Source organism: Sarcophilus harrisii, chromosome 1 (assembly GCF_902635505.1).
Source record: "Sarcophilus harrisii chromosome 1, mSarHar1.11, whole genome shotgun sequence".
In the NCBI taxonomy this organism is placed as follows: Eukaryota; Metazoa; Chordata; class Mammalia; order Dasyuromorphia; family Dasyuridae; genus Sarcophilus; species Sarcophilus harrisii.
The window spans coordinates 349,586,924-349,593,892 of record NC_045426.1 but is presented as its reverse complement, the minus strand read 5'-3'; the positions used below and the strand labels follow the sequence as shown (position 1 = coordinate 349,593,892).

At 35.6% G+C, this 6,969-nt stretch overlaps 1 pseudogene; it reads right to left on the bottom strand.

Annotated features, from left to right (window-relative positions):
* Window positions 1-543: 543 nt before the first annotated feature.
* LOC116420516 lies at window positions 544-6,665 on the bottom strand (annotated as a pseudogene).
* Window positions 6,666-6,969: the final 304 nt, after the last annotated feature.

Here is a 6,969-nt window from a genome sequence, read left to right as displayed (position 1 = left end):
CAGAAGAAATACTGGTCTTTTTTTAGGTTTTATGTATTTTCTATAGCTCTCCCCATCTCTCTATTATAAATTAGGATAGTGGAAAGCATGTGAATTTAAACCCATAAACCCAAAGATTTTTGGCAGTAACTAAGTTGCTCTCTTTTACATGAAAAATAAATATGTATAGTCTACTTTGTAGATATCAAAATCAACAAACTTTCAAAGTTTAACTCACTGTAAATCAGTCCAAGATTAAACCTAGTGGTATTTGTTTAGTGGACTCTAGAGCAAAATATCACCTATTGAGAAACAGAATGATCTAGTCAAGGCTATATAAAATTATAGATAAACCCCATATTGGTGGGGGGGGGGGAGAGGGAAGCTAGAAGTGTTTTCCCTTCCTTAGGGAGGATTCTTGTTTATCTTGTGGATGTCAAGATAATAGAATAATTGGGGGGAGGGGAAGGTATTGAGTAGGTCTGTCTTTGAGAAAAAAAAGGGAGTTAGAAGGATAGATATAATCTGCAGAATACTACAAGATTCTGGAATGGAGGACTAATCTCATACATTAATGACATTCAAGAAAGAAAATACTCTCTTGATCCTACTTTGGTTCTCCTTGTTCCAGAAACTATAGACAAGTTGAGAGTAGGAGTCACCAGAGTGTACAGTGCAGCCATCACTTTGTTCCATTCAAAGATATAAGTGGAGGCTGGACAGATATAAGAGTAGATGACAGGGGAATACCACCAAGAGATGGGAAGAGCATGTAGAGAAGGCCTTTTTCTTCCTTTCTGTGGTGCAAATATGAAAGATGGCAGCAATGATGAAGCCATAGGACATGCAGGTAAGGATGAAGTCTCCCATGGCCAGGGCGACATCAGCCACAAATACCATCACCTCATTTGCCCTCACAGGGCTACAGGACAGTACAAGTAATGGAAGGATCTCACAGAAAAAGTGGTCAGTTGTGTTAGGGCCACAGAAAGTCAGCTTGAGGATGAGACCTGTATGTACCCAAGAATTGGCAGTAGCTGTGACCACAACAATGCAGAGAAGTGTCATGCACATATTGCAGTTCATAATGGTGCTATAGTGCAAGGGGAAACAGATAGCAACATAGCAGTCATAGGCCATCACAGTGAAAAGAACCTTTTAAGATCCTAGAGATCAAGGGAAAAAGAAAAGCTGGGTCATACAACCCTCATAAGAAATGGTCTTATCCACTTACTGTTTGAAAAAAATTGCTGGAAAAATTGGAAACTGATATGGCAGAAACTAGGCATTGATCCACACTTAACACCATACACCAAGTTCAGGTCAAAATGGGTTCATGACCTAGGCATAAAGAATGAAATTATAAATAAATTAGAGGAACACAGGATAGTTTACCTCTCAGACCTGTGGAAGAGGAAGGAATTTATGACCAAAGAAGAACCAGAGATCATTACTGATCACAAAATAGAAAATTTTGACTATACCAAACTGAAAAGTTTTTGTACAAACAAAACTAATGCAGACAAGATTAGAAGGGAAACAATAAACTGGGAAAATATTTTTACAGTCAAAGGATCTGATAAAGGCCTCATTTCCAAAATATATAGAGAATTAACTCTAACTTATAAAAAATCAAGCCATTCTCCAATTGATAAATGGTCAAAGGATATGAACAGACAATTCTCAGATGAAGAAATTGAAACTATTTCTAGTCATATGAAAAGATGCTCCAAGTCATTATTAATCAGAGAAATGCAAATTAAGACAACTCTAAGATACACACCTGTCAGATTGGCTAAGATGACAGGAAAAAATAATGATGATTGTTGGAGGGGATGCGGGAAAACTGGGACACTGATACATTGTTGGTGGTGTTGTGAACGAATCCAACCATTCTGGAGAGCAGTTTGGAACTATACTCAAAACGTTATCAAACTGTGCATACCCTTTGATCCATCAGTGTTACCACTGGACTTATATCCCAAAGAGATCATAAAGAAGGGAAAGGGACCTGTATGTGCACGAATGTTTGTGGCAGCCCTCTTTGTAGTGGCTAGAAACTGGAAAATGAGTGGATGCCCATCAGTTGGAGAATGGCTGAATAAATTGTGGTATATGAATATTATGGAATATTATTGTTCTGTAAGAAATGACCAACAGGGTGGAGTTGTGAACGAATCCAACCATTCTGGAGAGTAGTTTGGAACTATGCTCAAAAAGTTATCAAACTGTGCATACCCTTTGATCCAGCAGTGTTACTACTGGGCTTATATCCCAAAGGGATTATAAAGAAGGGAAAGGGACCTGTATGTGCACGAATGTTTGTGGCAGCCCTTTTTGTAGTGGCTAGAAACTGGAAACTGAATGGATGTCCATCAGTTGGAGAATGGCTGAATAAATTGTGGTATATGAATATTATGGAATATTACTGTTCTGAAGAAATGACCAACAGGATGATTTCAGAAAGGCCTGGAGAGACTTACACGAACTGATGCTGAGTGAAATGAGCAGGACCAGGAGATCATTATATACTTCAACAACAATACTATATGATGACCAGTTCTGATGGACCTGGCCATCCTCAGCAACGAGATCAACCAAACCATTTCCAATAGAGCAGTAATGAACTGAACTAACTACGCCCAGAGAAAGAACTCTGGGAGATGACTAAAACCATTACATTGAATTCTAATCCCTATATTTATGCCCACCTGCATTTTTGATTTCCTTCACAAGCTAATTATACAATATTTCAGAGTCTGATTCTTTTTGTACAGCAAAATAACGTTTTGGTCATGTATACTTATTTTGTAGCTAATTTATATTTTAATGTACTTAACATCTACTGGTCATCCTGCCATCTGGGGGAGGGGGTGGCGGGTAAGAGGTGAAAAATTGGAAAAAGAAGTTTGGCAATTGTTAATGGTGTAAAGTTACCCATGCATATATCCTGTAAATAAAAGGCTATTAAATAAAAAAAAAAAAAAGGAAATGACCAACAGGAAGATTTTAGAAAGGCCTGGAGAGACTTACATGAACTGATGCTGAGTGAAACAAGAAGGGCCAAGAGATCATTATATACTTCAACAACAATACTATATGATGACCAATTCCGATGGACTTGGCCATCCTCAGCAATGTGATCAACCAAATCATTTCCAATGGAGCAGTAATGAACTGAACCAGCTACAACCAGTGAAAGAACTCTGGGAGATGATTAAAAACCATTACATTGAATTCCCAATCCCCATATTTTTGCCCACCTGCATTTTTGATTTCCTTGACAGGCTAATTGTACAATATTTCAGAGTCTGATTCTTTTTGTACAGCAAAATAATGGTTTAGTCATGTATACTTATTGTGTATCTAATTTATATTTTAATATATTTAACATCTACTGGTCATCTTGCCATCTGGGGGAGGGGGTGGGGGAAAGAGGGGAACAATTGGAACAAGAGGTTTGGCAATTGTCAATGCTGTAAAGTTACCCATACATATAACCTGTAAATAAAAGGCTTAAATTAAAAAACAACAAAAAAAAGAAATGATCTTATCCAATATCAGCATGTTTTCCAGAATCTTTGGGATGATGGTAGAGGTACAGATAATATCCACCATACCCAATGCCAACAGAAAAAGATATATAGGAGAATGAAGGGTGCTGTTGTAAATGATAGCAATAACAATAATGACATTACCCAACAGGGCCATTAGGTAGATAAAGAGGAAAATGGTAAAGAAGATTCCTTGGTGTTCAGGCTGCCCAGAAAGCCCCACTACTACAAACTCAGTTATGGCGCTGTGATTTATCCTGCCTTGCCAGCATTGTAGATACAATACAATATCCAGTTTTAAAATGATTAGATGAAGATGTATCCATAAAAATCAGAGACAAAGATGTGAATTTTATTAGATCAGATGTAGATCTGGTTTCTAGATACTGGGTTAGAAATGCTCTTGCTGTGAGATTCTCTCTTCCTTTCTTTCTTCATCATTCCCTGAATATGTCCCACTCAGCTTCATGCTATTTACAATAATACCAGCACACAGTAGTAATGAAGTAAAAAAATTAAGTAAGAATTAAATTACAAAATCAATGGTTATAATAATGTCATTTTGGTATAAAAGTTAACTAAATGTAGATAGTATATTAGTTGATAAAGAAATGCATATATTTTATGTATCAGATATATTTATATTTGTGTCTCTCTTGATTCTAACCAAGAATTAGTTATGGAAAATTTTAGAGACACATAGATAGTAATAAAGTTGCTAATGGTCATAGAAAGTGATAAATGAAATGAGAATATTACTTTTATGACTAATGAATCTATTGATCCTTGCAGTGACAATTAGAAGAGCTAGAAGAGAGATGAAGTTGTTTGTTTGATTAAATTGTTCAGGTTTTTGAAGGAAATATGTAAAAACAATTTTTTCCCCCTTTTTCTCCCTTTATTGAATGGGAAAAGCTCATTAATTGAATTGGCTTAATCAATTGGCTATTTTGTTATCACAGAAATTATAATCATACTTTCTTCTACGAAGTAACAAACTTGTATTAGTGAATTGAGAAGAAATGATTCTTAAAATAATCCACCACCCTGGAGTTGTGAAATGATCCAACCATTCTGGAGAATGATTGGAGCTATGCCATTACAGGAAATTATAAAGGAGAGAAAAGGACTCACGTGCAAAAATGGTTGTAGCAGCTCTTTTTGTGATAGCAAAGAATTGGAAAATGAGTAGATGCCCATTGCAGGGGTCCTCAATCTACGGCCCATGGACCAGATGTGGCAACTGAGGATGTTTATCCCCTTCACCGAGGGTAATGAAGTTTCTTTATTTAAAGGCCCACAAAACAAAGTTTTTGTTTTTATTATAGTCCGGCCCTCCAGCATTCTGAGGGACAATAAACTGGCCCCGTATTTAAAAAGTTTGAGGACCCCTGAATTAGGGAATGGCCAAACAAGTTGTGGTAATGAAATATTATTGTTCTATAAAAAACGATGAACAAGTTGATTCTAGAAAAGCCTAAAAGTATTTACATGATCTGATGCTGAGCTAAACAAGCAGAACCAGGAATGTACACAATAACAGCAAGAATGTGCAATGATCAACTATGAAAAACTTTATTCTTCTCAGTGGTTCAGTGATCCAAAGCAATCTCAGTAGACTTTGGACAGAAAATGCCATCTGCATCCAGAAAAAGAATTAAAGAGACTGAAAGTAAATCAATTCATGCTGTGTTCACTTTTTTTTCTATTTTTTAAAATGTCTCCCATGTTTTTCCCTTTTGCTCTAATTTTCCTCTCCCAACATAATTCATTTTTTAAAAAATTTTAATAGCCTTTTATTTACAGGTTATATGTATAACTTTACAGCATTGACAATTGCCTAACCTCTTGTTCCAATTTTTCCCCTCCTTCCCCCCACCTCCTTTCCCAGATGGCTGGATGACCAGTAGATGTTAAATATATTAAAATATAAATTAGATGCACAATAAGTATACATGACCAAATCGTTATTTTGAGGTACAAAAAAAAATTGGACTGTGAAATATTGTACAATTAGCCTGTGAAGAAAATCAAAAATGCAGACAGGCAAAATTATAGGAATTGGGAATTCAATGTAATGGTTCTTAGTCATCTCCCAGAGTTCTTTCACTGGGAGTAGCTGGTTCAATTCATTACTGCTCTATTGGAACTGATTTGGTTCATCTCATTACTGAGGATGGCCAGGTCCATCAGAAGTGGTCATCATATAGTATTGTTGTTGAAGTATATAATGATTTCCTGGCCCTGCTTGTTTCACTCAGCATCAGTTTGTGTAAGTCTCTCCAGGCCTTTCTGAAATCATCTTGTTGGTCATTTCTTCCCAAACAATAATATTCCATAATATTCATATACCATAATTTATTCAGCCATTCTCCAATTGATGGGCATCCACTCATTTTCCAGTTTCTGGCTACTACAAAGAGGGCTGCCACAAACACTCTTGCACATACAGGTCCCTTTCCCTTCTTTAAGATCTCTTTGAGATATAAGCCCAGCAGTAACACTGCTGGATCAAAGGGTATGCACAGTCCCAACATAATTCATAAAGCAATGTGTATTAAAAAATTTAAATAAATTTACCAAAAAAAGAAATAATCTATCACCCTTATCAAACTTATCAAAACTCTTTATAATTTGCTATGATATTGTCTGCTTTGTCTAAAATAGTAAAGTCCTACAAATTTTATGGACTTTATTCACTTCGGATAATTAGTACTATTGTTTTGTTAACCTCAAATAATGAAAAGTCACTTGAATTTTGTGGGTAGCTATATGACTAATCAATTGAGAGAAAATAATCAAAATTATTGAGCACAAAATCATGTGGATGTTAATTTCCTTTACTGACATATAACGTGACTCAGAAACTTGAAGTTGAAATGCAAAGATAAAAATAAGTAAATAAAATAAATATTTTTGTCAGTACAATGTCAAATAATGTTTTAATGTTTTAATTGATTTTCTCCCCTGTGAATTGATTTGTTGCTTGACTCAAGTGCCAGTGGAAAAACTGGAAAGGATTCAATAATCCTGTCTGTCTCAAATAAACCTGCTCCAGTTAAAAACACCCATGGACAGATTGCCTGAATCCCACTTCTGTGTACTTAACAAAACTCATTAATACTACCTCATGGTAGATTCCAGATATTTATAAATAAGTTATTTGGAGATGTCTTTACATATGACCATCAAGGAAACTAGAGGATCTGAGGATGATTGGGAGAAAACAAAACATAAGAAGAAAAGGTCAAGAATATATGACAAAGTCTCAGTGGATTTTGAAAGACTGGATTTGAAACTCAAATATACAATTGAAAGAAAAATGGAGCAAAATCAAATAGTATTATGGGAAAAATACATGTGATTTTATAATAAGGAGTCTGAAAACAGCCAATAACTTTAATTATCTAGTGTTTGACAAACCCAAAGACCCCAG